This window comes from Periplaneta americana, chromosome 5, assembly GCF_040183065.1.
Source record: "Periplaneta americana isolate PAMFEO1 chromosome 5, P.americana_PAMFEO1_priV1, whole genome shotgun sequence".
NCBI lineage: Eukaryota > Metazoa > Arthropoda > Insecta > Blattodea > Blattidae > Periplaneta > Periplaneta americana.
The window spans coordinates 17,413,314-17,438,091 of NC_091121.1; the positions used below are offsets into that span (position 1 = coordinate 17,413,314).

The following is a 24,778-nucleotide window of genomic DNA, read 5'->3' on the forward strand; positions in this document are numbered from 1 at the left end:
TGTCTGTTGCCTCTATTCTCTCCCAGCTTCCACCGTGCTTTCTCTGACCCCTCTGTTCTCTCCTTGTCCCCTCTGTTCACTCCCTGTTCACTCTATGCTCTTCCTGCTCCCTCTCTGTCTCCTTTGTTATCTCTCTGTTGCTTCTATTCTCTCCCAGTCCTCTCCCAGCATCCTCCATGCATTCTCTGACCCCTCTGTTCACTCCCTGTTCACTCTATGCTCTCCCTGTTACTTCTGAGCTCTTCCTGATCCCTCTCTGTACCCTTTGTTGTCTCTCTGTTGCCTCTATTCTCTCCCTGTCCCCTCTGTTCTCTCCCTGTTCAATCTGTGCTCTCCCTGTTCCTACTGTGATTTTCCTGTTCACTCTCTGTCCCCTTTGTTGTCTCTCTGTTGCCTCCATTATCTCCCAGCCTCCTCCGTGCTTTCTCTGACCCCTCTCTTCTCTCCTTGACCCCTCTGTTCACTTCCTGTTCACACTGTGTTCTCCCTGTTCCTTCTCTCCTCTTCCTGCTCCCTCTCTGTCTCCTTTGTTATCTCTCTGTTGCCTCTATTCTCTCCCAGTTCTCTCCCAGCCTCCTCCGTGCATTCTCTGACCCCTCTGTTCTCTCCCTGTTCACTCTATGCTCTCCCTGTTACTTCTGAGCTCTTCCTGATCCCTCTCTGTACCCTTTGTTGTCTCTCTGTTGCCTCTATTCTCTCCCAGTCCTCTCCCACCCTCCTCCGTGTTTCTCTGACTCCTCTGTTCTCTCCCTGTCCCCTCTGTTCTCTCCCTGTGTACTCCGTGCTCTCTCTGTTCCTTCTGTGATCTTCCTGTTCCCTCTCTGTCCCCTTTGTTGTCTCTCTGTTGCCTCTATTCTCTCCCAGCCTCCTCCGTGCTTTCTCTGACCCATCTGATCTCTCCCTCTTCACTCTGTGTTCTCCCTGTTCCTTCTGTGCTCAACCTGTTCCCTCTCTGTCTCCTTTGTTGTCTCTATTCTCTCCCAGTCCTCTCCCAGCCTCATCCGTGCTTTCTCTGACCCCTCTGTTCTCTCCCTGTTCAGTCTGTGCTCTCCATGTTCCTTCTGTGCTCCTCCTGTTCCCTCTCTGTCCCCTTTGTTGTCTCTCTGTTCCCTCTATTCTCTCCCTGTCCTCTCCCAGCCTCCTCTGTTCTCTCCCTGACCCCTCTGTTTCTCCCTGATCACTCTGTGCTCTTCCTGTTCCTTCTGTGCTCTTCCTGTTCCTTCTGTGCTCTTCCTCTTCCCTCTCTGTCCCCTTTGTTGTCTCTCTGTTGCCTCTATTCTCTCCCAGTCCTCCGTGCTTTCTCTGACCCCTCTATTCACTCCCTGTTCACTCTGTGCTCTCCCTGTTCCTTCTGTGCTCTTCCTGCTCCCTCTCTGTCTCTGTTATCTCTCAGTTGCCTCTATTCTCTCCCAGTCCTCACGCAGCCCCCTCCGTGCATTCTCTCACCCCTCTGTTCACTCCCTGTCCACTCTATGCTCTCCCTGTTCCTTCTGAGCTCTTCCTGATCCCTCTCTGTACCCTTTGTTGTCTCTCTGTTGCCTCTATTCTCTCCCAGTCCTCTCCCACCCTCCTCCGTGTTTCTCTGACCCCTCTGTTCTCTCCCTGTTCACTCTGTGCTCTCCCTGTTCCTTCTGTGATCTTCCTGTTCACTCTCTGTCCCCTTTGTTGTCTCTCTGTTGCCTCCATTATCTCCCAGCCTCCTCCGTGATTTCTCTGACCCCTCTGTTGTCTCCTTGTCCCCTCTGTTCACTCTGTGTTCTCCCTGTTCCTTCTCTGCTCTTCCTGCTCCCTCTCTGTCTCCTTTGTTATCTCTCTATGGCCTCTATTCTCTCCCAGTCCTCTCCCAGCCTCCTCCGTGCATTCTCTGACCGCTCTGTTCTCTCCCTGTTCACTCTGTGCTCTATCTGTTCCTTCTGTGCTCTTCCTGTTCCCTCTCTGTCCCCTTTGTTGTCTCTCTGTTCCCTCTATTCCCTCCCTGACGTCTCCCAGCCTCCTTCGTGGTCTCTCTAACCCCTCTGTTCTCTCCCTGACCCCTCTGTTTCTCCCTGTTCACTCTGTGCTCTTCCTGTTCCTTCTGTGCTCTTCCTCTTCCCTCTCTGTCCCCTTTGCTGTCTCTCTGTTGCCTGTATTCTCTCCAAGCCTCCTCCGTGCTTTCTCTGACCCCTCTGTTCTCTCCTGGTCCCCCCTGTTCACTCCCTGTTCCTCCTGTGCTCTTCCTCCTCCCTCTCTGTCTTCTTTGTTATCTCTCTGTTGCTTCTATTCTCTCCCAGTCCTCTCCCAACCTCCTCCGTGCATTCTCTGACCCCTCTGTTCACTCCCTGTTCACTCTATGCTCTCCCTGTTCCTTCTGAGCTCTTCCTGATCCCTCTCTGTATCCTTTGTTGTCTCTCTGTTGCCTCTATTCTCTCCCAGTCGTCTCCCAACCTCCTCCGTGTTTCTCTGACCCCTCTGTTCTCTCCCTGTCCCCTCTGTTCTCTCCCTGTTCACTCTGTGCTCTCCCTGTTCCTTCTGTGATCTTCCTGTTCACTCTCTGTCCCCTTTGTTGTCTCTCTGTTGCCTCCATTATCTCCCAGCCTCCTCCGTGCTTTCTCTGACCCCTATGTTCTCTCCTTGTCCCCTCTGTTCACTTCCTGTTCACTCTGTGTTCTCCCTGTTCCTTCTCTGCTCTTCCTGCTCCCTCTCTGTCTCGTTTGTTATCTCTCTGTTGCCTCTATTCTCTCCCAGTCCTCTCCCAGCCTCCTTCGTGCATTCTCTGACCACTCTGTTCTCTCCCTGTTCACTCTATGCTCTTCCTGATCCCTCTCTGTCCCCTTTCTTGTCTCTCTGTTGCCTCTATTCTCTCCCAGTCCTCTCCCAGCCTCCACCGTGCTCTCTCTGACCCCTCTGTTCTCTCCCTGTCCACTCTGTTCACTCCTTGTTCACTCTGTGCTCTCCCTGTTCCTTCTGTGCTCTTCCTGTTCCCTCTCTGTCCCCTTTGTTGTCTCTCTGTTCCCTCTATTCTCTCCCTGACCTCTCCCAGCCTCCTCCGTGCTCTCTCTGACCCCTATGTTCTCTCCCTGACCCCTCTGTTTCTCCCTGTTCACTCTGTGCTCTTCCTCTTCCCTCTCTGTCCACTTTGTTGTCTCTCTGTTGCCTCTATTCTCTCCCAGTCCTCTCCCACCCTCCTCCGTGTTTCTCTGACCCCTCTGTTCTCTCCCTGTCCCCTCTGTTCTCTCCCTGTTCACTCTGTGCTCTCCCTGTTCCTTCTGTGATCTTCCTGTTCCCCCTCTGTCCCCTTTGTTGTCTCTCTGTTGCCTCTATTCTCTCCCAGCCTCATCCGTGCTTTCTCTGACCCCTCTGTTCTCTCCCTGTCCCCTCTCTTCTCTCCCTCTTCACTCTGTGCTCTCCCTGTTCCTTCTGTGCTCGTCCTGTTCCCTCTCTGTCTCCTTTGTTGTCTCTCTGTTGCCTCTATTCTCTCCCAGTCCTCTCCCAGCCTCCTCCGTGCTTTCTCTGACCCCTCTGTTCTCTCCCTGTTCAGTTTGTGCCATCCCTGTTCCTCCTGTTCCCTCTCTGTCCCCTTTGTTGTCTCTCTGTTGCCTCTATACTCTCCCTATCCTCTCCCAGCCTCCTCCGTGCTCTCTCTGACACCTGTGTTCTCTCCCTGTTGACTCTGTGTTCTCCCTGTTCCTTCTCTGCTCTTCCTGTTCCCTCTCCGTCCCCATTGTTGTGTCTCTGTTGCCTCTATTCTCTCCCTGTCCTCTCCCAGCCTCCTCTGTGCTCTCTCTGTCCCCTCTGTTCTCTCCCGGTTCCCTCTATTCTCTCCCAGCCTCCTCCGTGCTCTCTCTGACCCCTCTGTTCTCTCCCTGTCCCCTCTCTTCTCTCCCTGTTCACTCTGTGCTCTCCCTGTTCCTTCTGTGCTCTTCCTGTTCGCTCTCTGTCCCCTTTGTTGTCTCTCTGTTGCCTCTATTATCTCCCAGCCTCCTCCGTGCTTCCTCTGACCCCTCTGTTCTCTCCCTGTCCCCTCTGTTCACTCTCTGCTCTCCCTGTACATTCTGTGCTCTTCCGGCTCCCTCTCTGTCTCATTTGTTGTCTCTCTGTTGCCTCTATTATCTCCCAGTCCTCTCACAGCCTCCTCCGTGCTTTCTCTGACCCTTCTGTTCTCTCTCTGTCCCCTCTGCTCTCCCTGTTCCTTCTGTGCTCCTCCTGTTCCCTCTCTGTCCCCTTTGTTGTCTCTGTGTTGCCTCTATTCTCTCCCTGTCCTGTCCCAGCCTCCTCCGTGCTCTCTCTGACACCTCTGATCTCTCCCTGTCCCCTCTGCTCTCTCACTGTTCACTCTGTGCTCTCCCTATTCCTTCTCTGCTCTACCTGTTCCCTCTCTGTCCCCATTGTTGTCTCTCTTCTGCCTCTATTCTATCCCTGTCCTCTCCCAGCCTCCTCCGTGTCCTCTCTGTCCCCTCTGTTCTCTCCCGGTTTCCTCTATTCTCTCCCTGTCCTCTCCCAGCCTCCTCCGTGCTCTCTCTGTTCCTTCCCTGTCCCCTCTGTTCTCTTCCTGTTCACTCTGTGCTCTTTCTGTTCCCTCTCTGTCCCCTTGGTTGTCTCTCTATTGCCTCTATTCTCTCCCAGTCCTATCCCAGCCTCCTCCGTGCTCTCTCTGACCCCTCTCTTCTCTCCCTGTCCCCTCTGTCCTCTCCCTGTTCACTCTGTGTTCTCTCTGTTCCTTCTGTGCTCTTCCTGTTCACTCTGTCCCCTTTGTTGTCTCTCTGTTGCTTCTATTCTCTCCCAGCCTCCTCCGTGATTTCTCTGACCCCTCTGTTCTCTCCTTGTCCCCTCTGTTCACTCCCTCTTCACTCTGTGCTCTCCCTGTTCCTTCTGTGCTCTTCCTGCTCCCTCTGTCTCCTTTTGTTGTCTCTCTGTTACCTCTATTCTCTCCCAGTCCTCTCCCAGCCTCCTCCGTGCTTTCTCTGACCCCTCTGTTCTCTCCCTGTTCCTTCTGAGCTTTTCCTGTTCCCTCTCTGTCCCCTTTGTTGTCTCTCTGTTGCATATATTTTCTCCCAGTCCTCTCCCAGCCTCCTCCGTGTTTCTCTGACCCCTGTTCTCTCCCTGTTCACTCTGTGCTCTCCCTGTTCCTTCTCTGATCTTCCTGTTCCCTCTCTGTCCCCTTTGTTGTCTCTATTATCTCCCAGCCTCCTCCGTGCTTTCTCTGACCTCTCTGTTCTCTCCCTGTCCCCTCTGTTGTCTCTCTGTTCACTCTGTGCTCTCCCTGTTCCTTCTGTGCTAGACCTCTTCCCTCTCTATCCCCTTTGCTGTCTCCCTGTTGCCTCTATACTTTCCCTGTCCTCTCCCAGCCTTCTCCGTGCTCTCTCTGACACCTGTGTTCTCTCCCTGTCCCCTCTGCTCTCTCCCTGTTCCCTCTCTGTCCCCTTTGTTGTCTCTCTGTTACCTCTATTCTCTCCCAACCTCCTCCGTGCTTTCTCTGACCCCTCTGTTCTCTCCCTGTTCACTCTGTGCTCTCCCTGTTCCTTCTGTGCTCTTCCTGCTGCCTCTCTGTCTCCTTTATTGATTCTCTGTTGTCTCTGTTCTCTCACAGTCCTCTCCCAGCCACCTCCGTGCTTTCTCTGACCCCTCTGTTCTCTCCCTGTTCACTCTGTGCTCTCCCTGTTCCTTCTGATCTCTTCCTGTTCCCTCTCTGTCCCCTTTGTTGTCTCTCTGTTGCCTCTATTCTCTCCCAGTCCTCTCCCAGCCTCCTCCGTGTTTCTCTGACATCTCTGTTCTCTCCCTGTTCATTCTGTGCTCTCCCTGTTCCTTCTGTGCTCTTCCTGTTCCCTCTCAGTCCCCTTTGTTGTCTCTCTGTTGCCTCTATTCTCTCCCAGTCCTCTCCCAGCCTCCTCCGTGTTTCTCTGACACCTCTGTTCTCTCCCTGTCCCCTCTGTTCTCTCCTTGTTCACTCTGTGCTCTCCCTGTTCCTTCTGTGATCTTCCTGTTCCCTCTCTGTCCCCTTTGTTGTCTCTCTGTTGCCTCTATTCTCTCCCAGCCTCCTCCGTGCTCTCTCTGTCCCCTCTCTTCTCTCACAGTCCCCTGTGTTCTCTCCCGGTTCCCTCTATTCTCTCCCTGTCCCCTCTGTGCTCCTCCTCTCCTCTCCTGTCTCTGTTGTCTCCCTGACCCTTTGCTTACTCCCTGTCTCTTCTGTGCTCTATCTATCCCCTCTCTTCCCTCCCTAAATCTTGTGTCCTCTCTCTGTTCCCACTCTTCTTTCCCTGTACACTCTGTGCTCTTCCTGTCCTCTCTGTCCCCTCCCTTCTCTCCTAGTCTACTCTGTGCTCTTTCAGTTCCCTCTGTGCCCTTTCTGACCCCTCTCTGTTCCCTTTGATCTCTTCCTGTTCCCTCCATTCTCTACCAGTCCCCTCTGTCCCCTCCCAGTCTCCTCTGTTCTCTTCCTGTCCTCTCTGTTGTCTCCCTGTCCCCTCTGTTTCTCCCTGTGTCCTCTGTGCTCTCCCTGTCCCCTCTGTTCTCTCCCTGCCTCCTATGTGGTCTCTCTGTCCCCTCTGTTCACTCCCTGTCCCCTCTTTTCTCTCACTGTTCCCTCTGTGCTCTTCCAGTTCGCTCTGTTCTCTCCCTGCCCTCTGTTTCTCCCAGGCCTCTCTGTGCTCTCTCTGTTCCCTTGTGCTCCTCCTGTTCTCTCTCTGTTGTCTCTTTGTCTCCTCTGTGGTCTCCCTGTACCATCTGGTCTCTCCCTGTCTCCTCTGTACTCTCTCTCTGTCCCCTTTGTTCTCTCCCTGTGTCCTGTGTGCTCTCTCTGTCCCCTCTGTTCTCTCCCGGTCTCCTCTCTGCACTCCATGTCCCCTCAGTTCTCTTTCTGTCCCCACTGTGCACTTCCTGTTCTCTTTGTCCTCTCTCTGTACCCCCTGTTCTCCCGCTGTCCCTTCTGTGCTTTCTCTATCCCCTCTCTTCTTTCCCTAACCCTTCTGTCCTTTCCCTGTCCCCTCTCTGTTCCCTCTGTTCTCTCCCTCTCCCCACTGTGCTCTTCCTGTTCTCTCTGTCCTCTCTCTGTAGCCTCTGTTCTCTTCCTCTCTCTTCTGTGCTCTCTCTGTCCCCTCTGTGCTCCCTATTTCCCCTCTGTTCTCTCCCTGTTCCCTCTGTGCTTTTCCTGTCCTCTCTCTGTCCCCTTTCTTCTCTTCCTCTTCCCTCTATTCGGTCCCTCTCCCACCCCGTCCTCTATCTGTCTCCTCTGTTCTCTCCCTGACCCCACTGTGCTCTGCCCGTTCTCTCTGTTCTCTCTATGTAACCTTTGTACTCTCTATTTCCCCTCTGTTCTCTCCCCGATCCCTCTGTGCTCTTCCTGTCCTCTCTGTTGTCCCCCTGTCCCCTTTGTTCTCTCCCTGTCCCATGTCTTCTCTCCCTGTACTCATTGTGGTCTTCCTGTCCTCTATGTTCTCTGTCTGCCCCCTCTGTGCTTTCTCTGACATCTCTGTAGTCCTCCTGTTTCTCTCTGACCCCTCTGTTTTCTCCTGGTCTTCTCTGTGTTCTATCTCTCTCCCCTCTGTTCTCTCCCTGTCCCAACTGTGCTCTTCCTTTTCTCTCTGTCCTCTCCCTGTGCCTTCTGTGCTCTCTCTGTTCCCTCTGTTCTCTCCCTGTGTCCTCTGTGCTTTCTATATCCCCTCCATTCTCTCCCTAACCCCTCTGTCTTCTCCCTGTCCCCTCTGTCCTCTCTCTGTTCCCTTTGTTCTCTCCCTGTCACCTCTGTGCTCTTCCTGCTTTCTCTCTCTCTGTCCCCTCTCTTCTCTCCCAGTCACCTCCGTGCTCTCTCTGTCCCCTCTGTGCTCTCCCTGTACTATCTGGTCTCTCCCTGTCTCCTATGTGCTCTTCCTGTCCCCTCTGTTTCTCCCTGTCCCCTGTGTTCTCTCCCTGTACTCATTGTGCTCTTCCTGTCCTCTCCCTGTCCCCTCTGTGCCCTCTCTCTCCCTCCCTCCCTCCCTGTCCCCTCTGTGCACTTCCTGTCCTCTCTGTCTTCTCCCTGTCTCCTCTGTGGTCTCTCTGTCCCCTTGTGCTCTCTCTATCCCTTCTGTGCTTTCTCTGTCCCCTCTGTGCACTCCCTGTCTCCTCTGTTCTCTCCCTGTCTTCTCTGAGCTCTCTCTTTTCCCTCTCTGCTCTCCCTGTCCCCTCTGTGCTCTTCCTGTCTTCTCTCTGTCCCCTCTGTGCTCACCGTGTCCCCCTCTCAGCTTTCCTTCTCCTTTCTCTGTTCCCTCTCTGCTATCCCTCTCCTCTCTGTGCCCTTCCTGTCTCCTCTGTGCTCTCCCTGTCCTCTCTGTTGTCTCTCATTACTCACTACTTTCTCTCTCTGCTCTTTCTTTCTTTCTCTCTGCCCTCTCTGTTCTCTCTCTACCCTCTCAGTGATCTCATTATCCTCTACTTTATCTCTCTTTGCTCTATCTGCCCTCTCTTTTGTCTCTTTGTCCTCTCTACTTTCTCTGCCCTCTCTTTTGTCTCTTTGTCCTCTCTACTTTCTCTCTGTGCTCTGTGTCTCATCTCTGTACTCTGGTTGCCCTCTCTGAACTCTACCTACATTCCCTGTATTCTATTTACGTCCTTTGTACTCTCTCTGTTCTCTCTATTTCCACCCTGTCCTCTATCTTCCCTTTCTGTCGTCCCTCTTCTCCAACTGTCCTCTCTATTCTCTCCCTGCCCTCACTGTGCTCTCTCCGTCCTCTCTGTGTTCTCTTTATCTGTGCTCTTTCTGTACTCACTGTGCTCTCTCCTTTCTCCTCATTCTGCTTTCTCCGTGCTCTCTTTCCACTCTCTGTGACCACCACTGCAGCTTGCCAAGTGTCAATATTCAACACTACAACACCAAACAACCAATGGAATGTAATAAATCTTGGTATGCATTTGCAAAGGATTAACATACACATTAGTATTTATAACTGTTCTATAACTATTAGCGTAAAATTAGTTATTATATCAAAGCACTAAAGAAAAGTACTGCCACATTGATTGTAATTGGCTCATTAGCAAGCCTTTTTATGATAAACAAAATTTTTAACTCAAAGGTATATTACACTATTTCAGGGGCTAAAGACTGTCATGTAAAATAATAATAATAATAATAATAATAATAATAATAATAATAATAATAATAATAATAATAAATATATACAACGGAGAGTAAAAAAGTAACCTTAATAATTGTTTTATTAATTGAATATGTACATAAGACTACAAACACTTCATCACTTTTCAACATAGTGCTCACTATATTCAATGCAAGTCTTCCTGTTATAGCCTACTATGTTGAAAATTGATCAAGTGTTTGTAGTCTTGTTGTACATATTCAATAATGAAACAGTTATTAAAGTTACTTTTTGACTCTCCCTACAACAGCTAATGCATTTAGTGTACCAGCTACACATTTTGTAAAGCACAGATGTTTATTAAGGATGAATACTCGAACCAATAATCCATAACTTTCATACGAATCTAATCAATGTCTCTTTAACGAAAATAATTATGGTGCTGCCACAAGTTCATTATATTGACATTAAACTAAATAAAGTAATAAATACTGTGTCTCAATTCACATGTCAATTCAAAATCTCACTTGTTTACTACCCTTCCACACTACAAGTATGAGGTTTCTAAATTGAAAATTTCATACCAATTAAATCGAAATCAGTCGACAAGTACCAGTGACTTAGTGCTCGAAATTAACCATCTGTGCAATAGCAAAATACATAATTCAAAAGTATAAATTCCGCAAGTACTGTATCTACACAGAAAACTAACCTTTTACCATCAGATACATACATGAACTAATGTGTGTTTCTGTATCCCCAGGTTTCCACCATGAGACGACTCTCCTCACTGCTTCTTTCTTCTTCTAATGTATCTTCTGTTTTTCTTTGGAATAATCAGCTTTATACAGCCAACCAATCTGGAAGGAATATTTAAGCTCATTAAACATAATGCAAAAAACATTCTAGCCTCCACTGTAATTATGATGTTTATGATAATGATGATGATGATGATAGTTACTTATGTCAATCTTCGTCTTAACAGTATTTATTTATTCAATCTAATCTTATTCATTTATGTAATTCAATGTAATTAAATCACTTTATTTAATTTAATCCAATTAAATCAATTTACTTCATTTCAGTTATTCATTTTTTTATTCATTCATTCATTCATTTATTTAAATAATTTTAGCTACTAATGTTATGTTATTTAATTAATTATTAAATTAATTTCATTTAATTCATTTATTGCATTTTATTCATTTATTCCATTTAATAATTGAATTTAGTATAATTCACTTATTTATTTAATAAAACTTAATTAATAAATTTAATTATCTCATTCTATTGATTTATTTTATTATAATTAATTCATTTAAGTCATTCCATTTTATTTATTTATTTATTTCATATATTTAATTCATTTATTTTAATTTAATTAATCGATTAATTAAATTTAATTAATTTATTCAATTCAATTACATTTATTATTATTATCATCATCATCATCAAAGACTTTCCCTAAACAGGGATTACCTAGAAGACAAAATATACCATTTACAAAAACAATAATTTGTTATGAATATAAAACAAAAGCAAGAAAAAGGAAAAGAAATTACAGTGCAAAGTCTTATCTGAAGTGATTTTTTTAACAATGTAATCCAGCCTTTAGTTTAATTTCTTGTTCAAATTTATTTTTTCTTTAATTTTTTTACTACACACGAATCTACACGGCATGCTGACATAATACTAATTCACCGAAATAAATAAACTGGCTTCATTCTTGACCCAACAGTAAGGTTTGAAATTTATGAAGATCAACCAAAGCAAGTAGGGCCTACATGAAGAGAAGCACGCTATTTACCTTCCATGCTCTGATGATCTCAGTCACAAGTATAATATTCAAGATTGGAATATCATTGGGCTTATGTTTGGCGCGCGAGGAACAATTCCCAAATTTACATTGGAGATCCTCAGAAAATTAAAGGTTCCTGAAAAGACTCTTCAGACAATTGCATCAACCATTTTAAAATCTTCATTGAACATCATCAATCACCATCTCTATTCATCTTTATAATATTCAATGTATATTATTTATTTTCAACATCTTTTTATCGTTTTCATAGCTATTACATCTTGTCGCAGAATATTATTACTTTTAATTGTTTTATGTATTTTTTTAACATTAATTTACATTTTCGTTCTTCTTCATTTCAATTGATTAGGATGTTGATGTTTTAAATCCAAGATTTGGATGGCTATCATGTCGATATACTACTTCAAATTAATTACTTTTATTTTATTATATTACTTTATTTTATTTTATTTATTTAATTTTTAATTTATTTCTTCAAATTAATTTTATTTATTTAGTTATTTATTTCATTTCATTTATATATTATTTAATTTTATTTCTTAATTGTATTTTTAATTTTTAATTTCCATTTTAAATTTAATTTCATTTTATTATTTTAATTTTAATTTATATTTTTAGTTTTAATTTAATTCTTATCCTTCATTTTGTTTGTTAATTTTAACTTCATTTTTTTTTTTTTTCAATTTCACTTAATTTTTTTAAATATAATTTCATTTTTTAATTTTAAATTCACATTTATTTCCTTAATTTTAATTTATCTTTATAATATTAATTTTAACTCCATCATTTATTTTTAATTTAAATTCTTAAATTTTAATTTCTATTCTAATTACAATTTTTATTCTAATTGTAATCCTTAATTTCATTTTTTTATTTTAATTTATAATTCCAGTTCCATTATGCAACCTCAATTTTTATTTTAATTTTCAATTCAAATTTCGTTTGTCAATCTTAATTTCAATTTTATGTTTTAATTTAATTTTTGTACTATTTTTTATTTTCATTTCATTTTTCTACTATTATTTTAATTTTTTATCATTTTATAATATCTTAAAATTTCTTTCATTTTTTTATTTTAATTCACATTCAGTTTTTCAATTTTAATTTCAATTTCAATTCTACTTTTTATTTCAATTTTAACTACCTTTTTTCAAATTTAATTCCATTTTTTTTATTTCAATTGTGATTTTAAATCTGTTCTTAAAATGTGGCTTTGGGTAACCTGTTTCACAATATTAATCAGTTTATAAATTCTAATGTAAATTTTGTCTATTAAACCTTCTTTCAAAGCTTCAGGGGTCTGAAGTTCTTGAGAATAAACTAATTCATAAATTTCAATTATATTTCGTAATTTCGATTCTGATTCCAATTTTTTAATTTAATTTCAACTTTATGTTCTAATTTTAATTTTATTTCTTGTTTCAATTTAATTTTAGTATCATTTTTTAAGTTTCATTTCATTTGTAATTTCAGTTATTAATTTCAATTTTAATTTCATCTTTTAAATTTAATTTTCATTTTAATTTTAATTGTAACTTAAATTCCAAGTTTTAATTTCATTTCATTTCATTTTAAATTTAATTCGATTTTAAAATTTCAATTCTATTCTTTGATTTTAATTTCAATTTTAATCATATTGTTAAATTCAATTTCATTTTTTAATTTCATATTTTTATTATTCTTAATTTTATGTCTTGATTTCAATTTTAATCATATGTTTACAATTACTGTTTTTTTTTTTCAATTTCATTTCAATTCTAATTCAATTCTTTTATCTTAATTTCAATTTCATTTTTTAATTTTAATTTTAAATTGAAATCTGTTCTTAAAATATGGCTTCTTGATGATTCGTATAATATTGATGAGTTTCTAAATTCGAATGTAAACTTAATAGTCTACTAAATCTTGTGTTACAGCTTCAGGCGTTTCATTTCATATTTAATTTTAATTTTACATTTATTTCTAATTTTTCAAAATACAAAGTGTAATTTTTTTTTTCATTTCAATTTAATGTTTCAATTTTATCTTTACTTTTAATTTTGATGATATTTTTGTTTCAATTTAATTTCTACTTTTTAATTACAAATTTAGTTAAATTTATTAATTTTAAATGTAATTTTCATTTCATTTCTGGTATTAATATTTATTTCATTCCTTTATTGTAATTTTATTTTATAATTTCTAAGTAAATTTTCATTTCTTAATTTCAATTTTAATTGTAGTTTAATTTTTTTTTTTCAATTTGATTTTTCATATATACATCATGATTACACAACTTTCAACACTTTATATGTCTTTCTCGTGTTAAAATCTATCGTACTTGGTTACCATGTTTCGACCTGTTATTGGCCTTCAGAAAGCAGTTCTGAATTTAACATGAAAAAGACATATAAATACATATTTCGCTTTGATTTTTCATTCAATTTTTTCAATTTTAATTATGATTTTATTCTTCAAGTCTAACTTCAATATTGATTATATTTTTATGTCGTACGCCAGTCTCCGTAATCGTTCCTCTCTCCGACGTGTAGTCGAGGTGGGGAGAGAAAACAGGAGTGGCGTGACAAGATGGCTGTCGCTTGTAGGTGGGATGATGGTATGAAACTATTGTGAAGTTTAAGCAAATACTATTTTAAAGTAACATTAGTTTATTACAGAAATAGGCTAACAAAGAAAGTATAACTGTGGTTCCCTCATAGTCCTGTGGTAGAGGTAACAGTGGATTCGTGATAGAAATTGATAATTTAGAAATTCGTCCTGAGGCTTCGATGCGGGAAGAGTTATGAAAGGTGATAGTAAAGTATGATTTGAGTGAGCGGGAGGTAGGGGTAAGGGAGTGCCTGGGGAAGATCGGCTTGCTTTCATGTGTGTTGTGGGGGACAGGATAACGAGAGAGATGGAATCGGGTAGAAGGTTAATTTTCTAGTTCGAAGGATCAACACAGAGCGTATTCTGAATCTCACTGGTGAGCAATCCGATGGCATCACGGTGGTCCGAATTCCACCGATGACGTCATTGATGCTCCACCAGTGCCATCAGCTAGCAGAGGTGGTAGCAGTCTCCATCAGTGAATCTGATTGGTTCTTGTATATGGCGGGAATTAGCAGACGAATGACATCGTGCACTGTTGTGTCATGGCGGTGTGTTCTGCTGTATTGTTTGTAATGAGCACAACGTAAAAACAATATGTTAATGGCTTATGAGCGAACATGTCAACAGACCAGTTATTACTACCGGTTCAAGAAATAAATTGTTTATGCTATATTTTCTTTGAACGAGATGGCAGTATGAAAATTTCGCAAAATTTTGCTATACTTCTTTTTTTGAAAGATGGGACATGACAGTTAAGCGGCCAAGCTTGGAACTACAGTGCTATGTTGCCAATATGGACTACCATGCTGCCAGCTGATGGAAGCTAGCAATTGTCGTTAAGATGGCTGACTTAAAACATTCATTGACAATTGACGCGAAGGTAAGAAAACAATACAAAAATCGACAGAGAATCAAACACAAAACGCACCAATGCTAACATTGTGTGCACAATAAATGTCGCCAATAGAGCTATTAAGCACTCGCCAAGGGGAACAGTAAGTTTGGCAACTCAACCGTTGTTACCATAGCAACAGGCCTACTACGCTATGCGACATTCAATTGTTTTTTCCGATCGCAACGCTCCTGTCATGTCCCATCTTTGAAAAAAAAAAAAAAAAAAAAAAAAAAACAAGTATTGCGTAGCACAGACAACTTATACAGTCGCCATGACAGCCATCGATCCTTCCAGCAGTTTTGTTCCTTATTTCGCTGCAACGTGACGTCATTGATGCCACGGGACCGGTGAGATTTGGAATACGCTGACGGCGAACTCTGCGACTTACGGACTTCGAGAACAAGCTCCTGGCATCGGAGGATCAACACAGCATACTGGGCGACTTACCGACTTCAGGAGCGGGGAAAATGGTGACCTCTATCATCGACAGATCAAACAGAGCGAATTCGCGAGTTACCGACTGTAGGGCGAGGGGGGGGGGGGTTGAGGGGATGGTTGTGTTTTATCGAACAAGCCGAGACAAGTGCGGAGAGCCAAAGTCAGGAAGGTGTGAGATAAGGGTGATCAGGGGAGAGACGTGGGTGGGTTGGAGGTGGTGATGAGACTTGTAGTGACACGAGAATAAAATAAGTTCAGGGTACGTAAGAAGTGAGCAAAGATTCCGCTGGTCTAGGACAGAATACAGGAGACAGGGACGCAGCTTGGCTCCCTGTTCCCGGGGTGGTGGGCGTGTGCAGACACGTCCGAACAAAAGACAACCTTGAAGCCTTAGTTTTTCTGAACCGACGCATGCGACGTGCGAGGGGGCCTCGCACAAACTGGGACTACACGAGAGATAGAGAGCGGTTTCTATAACTGCTAGATGCGAGGTCTGCACACCTCGCAGTTACAGAAACCACTCACTATCTCTGGTGTAGTCCAGATTTGTGCGAGGCGGGCCTCGCACGTCGCATGCGACTGTTCGAAAAAAACCAAGTTAACCAACGCTATAGCGTAGGCCTGGTTGGAAGACTGCTGCTAGTGACGGAGGACGCGTTAGAGCTACCCCTTTGCCATCTAACAAACGAGTGACTCTAGACGCGTGTCCCAGCTGTATTTATACCCCTCTCGGTGGTGGGGGAAGCCGTTGACGTCACAGTGCCTGAGAGCATTTCTACTGCCAACGTAACTCGTCTCTGCGCGATCTTTGCTTTCTCCCTCACAAGAGGGGGAAAAAAAAGCGAGCCAACCTGCTTTCTGAGAGAGAGAGAAAACAGCGACTGTCGTTTGCGCGGGTACATAGGTTTGAACCGTTTAAAATAGGACGCACAGGCATCGAAAATTGATATACAGTACACAACATTTAAATTTTAATTCTGATTTCAAATAGTAATTTCAATTGTATACTTATCCAATATATATAGTTTTTCACTTTTATTCCATTTTTATATTATAATTTTAACTTTACCTTTAATTTCAATTTCTATTTCAATTTCATTTTATAATTACAATTTTAATTCAGTATTTTAATTTTAATTCTAATTTCAATTTCATTTTATACTTCAATTTCCAATCTAACACAATTCTTTTTTAATTTCGACTCGATTTAAAATTTTAATTTCATTTCTTAACATTATTCTCAATTCTATTTTTTCATTTTAATTTCATTTTACGATTATACTAAAATTCATAACTCTGCTGTCTGTCCAGTGTGGCAAACAGAACTCTATCTGTAGTGTAAAGGGGAATCCTCTGCCCCCAGGCATATGGACGGTAGAGGCCAGCAAAGTTTCGAAAAATGGTCAAGGAGAACGAAGGGGCTCAGACACCTGCCCTTTTAACTGTAGCATCCCCACATACTTACTATTAACCGCCAATAAAATCGAGCAAATCCGTTGCACTTTTTCTACTTATTATTTGCCTACCTAAAATGTTTCGGTCTCTAATCTCCGGAAATAATGGCTACATCAAGGAACAGGATGCTGTGTTGTATTCCCCCTTGACATACTTCGCACGTGGTAGCATCAAAATGGGAATCCCGAACACAAGCTGATTTTCGACAAAAAATTACCAAGGCTATTCCACCAACGTCCTGCACCGTGGAATCGCAGTCTAAGGCATGCCGCCTAGGACTTGCATTACGGAATGCGCGCTGGTTCGAGTCCTCATGGGGGAAGAAATTTTCTCATGAAATTTTGGCCAATGTATGGGACCGGTGCCCACCCAGCATCGTGATGCACTTGGGGAGCTATGATAGGTAGCAAAATCCGGTTGCGAATACCAGCTATAACGGCTGGGGGGATCATTGTGCTAACCACACGATACCTCCATTCTGCTTCGGCATGTGGGCGTTAGGCCAGCAGCCGGCTGGTCAGTCTAGGCCCTTCACGGGCTGTAGTGCCACGAATTATTATTATTCCACCAACATTCCCATATGTGCAGTGAGAACAAAGCTGATAACTGCGGTGAATAGAAAGCCTCAAACTCTATCTGTAGTGTAAAAAGGAATCCTCTGCCCCCAGGCATATGGACAGTGGAGGCTGGCAAAGTTTCAAAAAATGGTAATTTTGACTTTCCAAAACAGACTTTTCTCTACACAAGGAGAACGAAGGGGCTCAGAGACCCGCCCTTTTCACTGTAGTATCCCCACATGTTTACTAATAATCACTAATAAAATCGAGCAAATCTCTTGCACTTTTTTTGTAGACTTATTTTTTCCCTACCTAAAATATTTCAGTCTCTAATCTGCAGAAATAATGGCCATATTGAGGAACGGGATGTGATATGATATTCCCCCTTGAGTTACTTCGGACATGATAGTATCAAAATGGGAATCCCGAACGCAAGCTGATTTTCGAGAAAAAATACCAACCTCTATTCCGCCAACATTCTCGCCACCATAACTCCGCTGTATGTTCAGTAACAACAAAGCTGTTAAGTGCAGCGAATAGAGCTCGTCGAACTCTATCTGTAGTGTAAAGGACAACCCTCTGCCCCCAAGCATATGGACGGTAGAGGCCGGCAAAATTTCAAAAGTGGTCATTTTCACTTTCCAAAACAGACTTTTCTCTACACGAGGAGAACGAAGGAGCTCAGAGACTCACACTTTTGCACTGTTTACTACTGTTGTGCATGACAACTTAGGTTGGATGACTTGCTGAACAGATGACTACTGCATTCGACTCCTGCTCACACTTACCAGGATATCTGACACCACCATTACACTTATAATGGAAAAGGATTTTACTGGAAGAGCTAAGGCTCTCAGGATATTATAGGAAAACTACATGGTTACTGAACTCAGGTTCTAGACTCAATTATTTGTGAATGGAACTATACTTTATTTATTAAATATATACAAAATATATACATAGTGAGTTACTTGCATGGTATATCTCTTATTGGAGCTGACGCCATTACGATCCTTCCTTAGATTCTGACTATCACTGACTGTATCACTGTCTGCCACCAATCCTCACACCATCACTTTTTATATTCTCTTATCCGTTTCCTGGCCGGGATACCACCCATGTTATCCACCAGGTGAGATGGGCTTTAACCTCCTTCTCCTTTTGATTATACGTCCTTAAAGATGTCGTCTTAATCAAACAGCTGTTACAATTAATTCGATTCAGTGCAATACAGCGATAAGTCATTTTACTGAGATTACCCATAAGAAAGGATTTCAAACGATGCATGATTTAATTTAATCAATTAAAATGCAGGCTTTATTCCACTGGACCATTGCGATTATTCCAGCAGTGATTCGTGGCGTAAGAATACTTTTATCGTAGGCAGTGATTTACCGCATGCACCACATAACTCTATAATTCTGGCTAAGCTTCTATCTACTTCACAAGCTGGAAGGTCATGTATTCCGCTGACACTGTTCCTGGACTGTTTCAAATTTAACACCCCACAGGAAATCATGCTATAAGGCGTTCTTAAGCCCTGGGGCATAACAAGGCCCCCTTCTTTTCAAAAAGACGATGCCTCAATAGCACGTGCTTTTTCATGGAACTTGTTATCTGGCATTGTGATGGTGGATTAGATTATGGAATACAATCATACACACAAGTAACAGTGAGAGTTTACAGAGTTAATCTCGTGTCAGGGACTCTTTCTGCTCAGGCAGGCTTATGGAGCATTTATTCCCTCGCCATTGGCTTTCAAATGCACACCACGTATACTATGAATTTGGTGGTCGCTGAATTACAAATCAGAGTGGAATCACTAATAATGATTTTAAAACTTGGTTTATGCATTGTAATTGGTTTTGGATTTCCTGTATTAAATTTTGAGATTTTCTATAATTTTGTGTTAATTCGGTTTGGTTCATTGCATGGTGTCAGCTATAACACTTATCAACTCTAGGTACAATAATAGATTTTGGATAGTCTTTTCTCTTCATTACAATAAAATTTCACAATATAGGATATTATTAACATAACCCAATATTTCTCTCTCTCACTCATTCTCTTTTGTTTTTGTCAGGGCTCCAATATACATTCTTTTCTCTTCACACATAACTCACACACACATTTTCCAATGTTTATCCTAAAAGCATTCAAGTCTTAACTCTGTGTCCTGTGTTCGACGCCTTTTCGTACATACAGCACTCTCCTTCTGCTGACACATGCGGTTGAGTTCCATACTGAACGCTGATAGCGTTCCATCTGGTGAATGATGTCACTTGTCCTTCGTGGCTCCTGTTGCTTACGCTGTGTTTCAATGTTACACCACTGGCAGTACATTTTGCATTCTCGAAGCCTAGAACACATACATACAGTAAGTTCCAGTATTACAAGATTAAATTAAGATAATCGTTTACACACTTACGAAAGAGTTTTTAGATATGACATGTCTAACTTCAATTTTCACATCAACTATGCTTTCTTTAAATCATCACTTCAGATGCGTTTGAATTTGAATATTTACACGTAAGGATATTAGGCAGAGTAACCTTCAAGACTATATTAGGTAAAGGTATTCCCGTAACATGCCATTAAGGCACTTGGGGGGCATGGAGGTAGAGCCCCATGCTTTCCATGACCTCGGCACTAGAATGAGGTGGTGTGGTCGGCACCACGCTCTGACCGCCTTTTACCTCCGGGAAAAACCCGGTACTCAATTTTATAGGAGGCTGAGTGAACCTCAGGGCCGTTCTGAAAGTTTGGCAACGAGAAAAAATCCTGTTACCACCTGGGATCGAACCCCGGACCTTCCAGTCCGTAGCTAGCTGCTCTACCAACTGAGCTACCCGGCCGCCTCAAGACTATATTAAATGCTATTATATCCTTGTGTTAAATTTATCCTAAGCTTAGAAACATACCTTATTTCATTGTTCCAAATTTTTCGAAATCTATATACATATTACATACCAGTTATTTATGATACAGTTATTTTCAGTTACAAAAGTAAAAGTAAATTTTACAAGTGCCATTTTGAGCTTTGGCATTCCCAGGCGAGCTTCATGCTCTACTTAATATTATACAATATACTTAGAGTTTTTCCTGGAATGGACGATATCACATCGAAGGTCGTTCCAATCTGATGACACAGGCTTCCTCAGTTTCCTCTGGCTAGACAGTGTGGTTCAGTAGTTGAAAATATTGTTACATGTGGAGAAGAGAATGTAAATTTCGTCCCCATATTTTGTTAGATCACTTTCTTGCAACAACAATTAGACAATCTGTAATCAAATCGGTTAGTAAATAATTCTAGTTCTCACTCCTTAGCGAGGTGAAGTTGGTTGGCTTCTCTGTTCAGCTGTTTCATTACTCACACTGGCAGCATTAACTGAATTATGAAGAAGGTCGAACTCATGGTCTGGTTCAGCACAACTGTGTGCCAGGGGAGGTTCATGTGATCTCGCTTTCCACAACCCAAGAGAGATTTCATCCTCGGACTCAAAATCTTCATCTCTTTCTACTCTATCTCTTAATTCCCTTAGTGGTATCTCATCTTCCGATGCTCACACATTTTCTGTTGCCGTTCCTGACATTTCACTGATTATCCCTTCACTTTGGGGTTCTCTGTTCGATTCCATTCCCAGGGGCCCTTCATCATTCTTCCAACAGTGTGTGTACATACTCTCCGTATTATTTTCAGTAGGGTGAATGTCGTCATCCTGACCATCCACTCTACCGGGGCACAACTTTAACCTATTTACGTAGACTACTTTTGTTCTACTGTCTCCGTATCGAATGCGGTAATTTACTTCATTTAGTCTTTCTACTATCTCAACTGCACCTGTCATGGTTTAGCTAGTTTCTTTGTTACTCCCTTTTTCAACATTTTGCTGTGTATGAATACTTTGTCTCCTACCTCAAATGTTTCAAGTTTCACATTTCGCCTCTTGTTGTACTGTCTCGCTTGTGTTGTCTTACTCTGCTTTAATCGATCTATAACCACTTTGTAGGCCGTCTCTAGCTTCCTGGCTACGCCAACTACAGGATCGGATTCTATATTTTCTCTTGGAAATTTCGGACTGACATTGACTGGAAATGACAGAGGCATTTCCTTGCCATACAAGACAAAGAATGGGGAGTAGCCAGTCACTGAGTGGGGCGTACTTCTGTACGCCATTTGCACTATAGCTATCCACTTATTCCAATCTCTTTGGTCTTTACGCACAAAGTGAGACATCATTGCCATGAACATTTGACGATTACGGACTTGTCTGTATTTTCTTTGTGTGTAGCAATTTGCAAACTTAGCTAGCAGTGCATAATAACTGCGGATTCCCGGCCAACAAGTCACTCAGCTGAGTGCGCTCCTAGTATAATCGCTGTTGACATTGGATACACGTCAACATATATATGTCTAACTTGGAGTCAGGCCACAAAGGGAAACATCGGAGGAGGAGGAGGAGAGTTCGGTCCGGTGCTGTGGACTGAATTCGGTGTAGCTCAGTGGTCAGAGTGCTTGGTACATAGAACCAAGGACCTGGGTTCGATCCCCGGTGCCGGAGCGAATTTTTCTCCTAAAATATTAAGTGTCAATATTACAGATAAATTCTGTAGGACAAATTAATATATCCATAATATTACTTCATCTGTTTCACTCAGATGGCCTAAGCTGATAGATTCTACAATACTCTCTGAACCTTCGCTTATTGCACTTAGAGTATTACAATGGGGACTTTTCGTCTGTTTTCGTGGTGAGGCATCACTACATGGGTACTCAATTTCTCCTAATATTCATCTCTTTTGTACCCATATTTCTTCTCCAGCACAATTTATGATTTTCACAGGGACTAACTGATCCTTACTTGGCTCGATTTCATTAAGGGTTCTAGCAACATATACACCATTTATTCCGAAGCTCGCCAGCTCCAGAATAAACGGAATTTTGTCTTGAAATGTATTCTCATTTCTCTTAGAGCCTGCTCCTTCCCTGGTGGTACTTCCATTGACTTGTCTTAAGAGCACTACTTCACATCTTGGCGATATAATAGCTTCCTTGTTATTTCGAACAACCACGCCTCGGGATTTAGATTTGGGATGTGGGTCTGTCCTAAGACATTTTGACTTTTCCCTCTCACTGAGTCCTACTTGATGCAACAGACTCAAATTCTGCATCTGCTGCGCTCCAGTCATTGACTATTTTGGGCAGCCATCCCAACGTCAATTACACCTACCTTTTCGTAACATGTGGATTCGTTTGTCAACCTTTCTTCATCTTCAACCTTCGGCTTCGTGCATTGAGGATACAATTATGTTTCTGTAGAAAATCTAGACCTAGCAATCCACCAATTTCCCGGCCTGTATCTATTAGACATACTACGGGATCCTTACGGCATTTATAATTCTAATTCAAATAAAATAACTTAACTACTAGACAAATTATTATCAGTCTGAAATCAATAGATATTATTTAGTAGTTTCCCTTCTATCCTGATAGACAGCTACATATTGAATGAAGAATGCATCTATGAGAAGTTCGCGTCGTATCCCACTTCTGAATGCCATTTTTATTGTGCGTGACAACTTAGGTTGGATGATTTGCTGAACGGATGACTACTGAGTTCGACTCTGCTCACACTTATCAGGATTTCTGACACCACCATTACACTTATACTGGAACAGAAACGATTTTACTGAAAGAGCTGGGGCTCTCAGGACATAGTAGGAAAACTATATGGTTACTGAACTTAGGTTCTAGACTGAATTAGTTGTGAATGAAACAACACTTGATTTATTAAATATATACAAAATATATACATAGCGAGTTACTTACATGGTATATCTCTTGTCGGAGATGACGTCATTACGATCCTTCCTTCGATTTATTTCTTCCTTAGATTCTATCACCGACTGTATCACTGTCTACCGCCAATCTTCCCCCCATCATTTTTAAATTCTCTTATCAGTTTCCCGACCGGGGTACCACCCACGCTATCCACCAGATGAGATGGGCTTTAAACACCTTTTTGATTATACGTGCTTAAAGATGTCGTCTTAATCAAACATGTTACAATTAATTCAATTCAGTGCAATACAGTAATAAGTCGCTTTAATAAGACTACGCGTAAGAAAAGAATTCGAACAATGCGTGATTTAATTTAATCAATTAAAATGCATGCTTTATTCCACTGGACCAATGCGATTAGTCCAGCAGTGATTCGTGGGAAGTGATTTACCGCACGCGCCACATAACTCTATAACACTGGCAAAGCATCTATCTACTTCATAAGCTTAGATTGCATTGGGTATCTGCTTAAGGTCATGTCTTCTGCTGACACTGTTCCTGGACTGTTTCAAATTTAACACCCCACAGGAAATCATGCTATAGATCGTTCTTAAGCCCTGGGGCATAACACTAATAATCACCAATAAATCGAGCAAATCCATTGAACTTTTTTTGTAACTTATTTTTTTCTCTACCTAAAATATTTCGGTCTGTAATCTCCGGAAATAATGGCCATATCGAGGAACGGAATGCAGTGTTGTATTCCCCCTTGACTTACTTCGGACACGAGAGCATCAAAATAGGAATCCCGAACACAAGCTGATTTTCGAGATAAAAATACTTTTAAATCTCTATTCCGCCAACATTCTCGCTGCCATAACTCCGCCGTATGTGCAGTGAGAACAAAGCTGATAAGTGCGGCGAATAGAGCTCCTCGAACTCTATCTGTAGTGTAAAGGACAATCCCTTGCCCCCAGGCATATGGACGGTAGAAACCGGCAAAGTTTAAAAAAAAAATGGTCATTTTGACTTTCCAAAACAGACATTTCTTTACACAAGGAGAATGAAGCAGCTCAGAGACTCGCCCTTTTGCACTGTAACATCCCCGTATGTTTACAAATAATCACCAATAAAATGGAGCAAATCTGTTGCAATTTTTGTAGACTTATTTCTGTCCCTGCCTAAAACATTTCTAATCTCCGGACATAATGGCCATATCGAGGAACAGGATGCGGTGTTGTATTCCCCCTTGACTTACTTCGGCCACGATAGCATCAAAATAAAATTCCCAAACAGAAGCTGATTTTCGAGAAAAAAATACCAAGGCTTTAAACCTTTATTCCGCCAACATTCTAAAAACTAAACACATATTACACGTACTGGAAGACGTACTGTAAAATCATTGCAAATGAAACTCGCTTGCATCACGCTACAAATTATCCACTCGGACTGTACTGTGGTCCATTTGTATGTTCCATAACAATGATACCAGCGCAGGAAAACGTTATCGCCAACTCATTCATTAAGGACAACAAATAGTTCGTCAACTGGCACTGTCAGGAAGATCATTTGCCAGAATCGGTGGTTCCAACTGTACAACTGTTTCACAATGTGACCTGTTCTGGTTCTTGTTAAAATGTTTGAACATGTCTGGACAAGTTTTTGTACATTTTCAGGTCATTTGGTTTCTTTTGTACAGATTGTAAAATTTTTCCTTTGTCAGAAGAGAGCTAATTGTTGATCCATAGGTTTACAAAATGAGACTTTACTGAAGCAAACACACTGGATAGGGATATCACTTGAAGAGGTCATGGTTGCAAATATGCTGCCTGTTTTGCAATATTATCGACTTGGAGAAGTAACTAGTCCGAATTTTGTAATCATTTCAACAACAGATACCATAGAGTCAGGACAAGTGTTACAGAAGTACTAAAACAGCTTGTTTGGGAGTTTCATGAAGAGGTTCATTGCATTTCAGCCACAGATTCCAACAGCCGCATGGACATCATAGCCATCAACAGGGTTAAGGACAAGACCATGGTATTATGATCAAACATTCACTTCAAGAGAAACCTCCCACAAGAGGATGAGGCCGACAAAGAAAAATGAGAAATATATGAATCATGCCTACCTTTCCTCTCTTCTAAATATAACATACCTGTTAATCAGTGGGTTGTCAAAGGTATGTTATTTGGA

General features: G+C 42.0%; 1 protein-coding gene across 2 annotated transcripts in view; it reads right to left on the minus strand.

Annotated features, from left to right (window-relative positions):
• LOC138699486 (uncharacterized) overlaps positions 1-24,778 on the minus strand; it is a 77,983-nt gene that overhangs the window by 42,667 nt on the left and 10,538 nt on the right. Inside the window, exons 5-6 of one of the 2 annotated variants that reach the window (XM_069825407.1) lie at positions 9,778-9,904; positions 8,721-8,815 (exon numbers count right to left, since the gene is read on the minus strand). The exons of the other annotated variant lie outside the window; for it this stretch is intronic. The gene's annotated coding sequence lies outside the window, so the exon portion shown is untranslated. The remainder of the gene's footprint in view (positions 1-8,720; positions 8,816-9,777; positions 9,905-24,778) is intronic. 2 annotated transcript variants of the gene reach the window in all.